Source organism: Arachis duranensis, chromosome 10, assembly GCF_000817695.3.
Source record: "Arachis duranensis cultivar V14167 chromosome 10, aradu.V14167.gnm2.J7QH, whole genome shotgun sequence".
NCBI lineage: Eukaryota > Viridiplantae > Streptophyta > Magnoliopsida > Fabales > Fabaceae > Arachis > Arachis duranensis.
In genome coordinates this window covers 43406758-43407854 of record NC_029781.3, presented here as the reverse complement: position 1 = coordinate 43407854, position 1097 = coordinate 43406758, and positions in this window count along the sequence as shown.

Genomic DNA, 1097 nt, shown 5'->3' with positions numbered 1-1097 from the left:
CATCCTTCTATTTATGGACTAACACATCCTTAATGCACAATTCGAACTCCATCTTCTTTGATAAGTTCGAATTTTCTACTTCTGCCTTCTATTTTTCTTTTCCTCTGACATCTCAAGGAATCTCTATACTATGACATAGAGGATTCCATATTTTCTTGTTCTCTTCTCTTTCATATGAGCAGGAGCAAAGACAAAAGCATTCTTGTTGAGGCTGATCCTGAACCTGAAAGGACCTTGAAGCGAATGCTAAGAGAAGCTAAGGCACAATTCTCTGTAGAGGACCTAACAAAAATCTTCAAAGAAGAAGAACCCATGGCAGTCGAAAACAACAACAATACCAACAATGCAAGGAAGGTGCTAGGTGACTTTACTGCACCTACTCCCGACTTCTATGGGAGAAGCATCTCTATCCCTGCCATTGGAGCAAACAACTTTGAGCTTAAGCCTCAATTAGTTTCTCTAATGCAACAGAATTGCAAGTTCCATGGACTTCCATTGGAAGATCCTCATTAGTTTTTAGCCGAATTCTTGCAAATCTGTGACACTGTCAAGACCAATGGGGTTGACCCTGAGGTCTACAGACTTATGCTATTCCCTTTTGATGTAAGAGACAGAGCTAGGATATGGTTGGACTCACAACCTAAAGAAAGCCTGAACTCTTGGGAAAAGCTAGTCAATGCCTTCTTGGCAAAGTTCTTTCCACCTCAAAAATTGAGTAAGCTTAGAGTGGAAGTCCAAACCTTCAGACAGAAGGAAGGAGAATCCCTCTATGAAGCTTGGGAAAGATACAAACAATTAATCAGAAAGTGTCCCTCTGACATGCTTTCTGTATTTTCTATGATGGTCTGTCTGAACTGTCCAAGATGTCTTTGGATAGCTCTGCTGGAGGATCACTTCATCTGAAAGGAATCCTGTGAATAATGGGACAAATCAGAAGAAAGGAGTTCTTGAGATTGACACTCTGAATGCCATATTGGCTCAGAACAAAATATTGACTCAGTAAGTTAATATGATTTCTCAGAGTCTGAATGGATTACAAAATGCATCCAATAGTACTAAAGAAGCATCTTCTGAAGAAGAAGTTTATGATCCTGAGA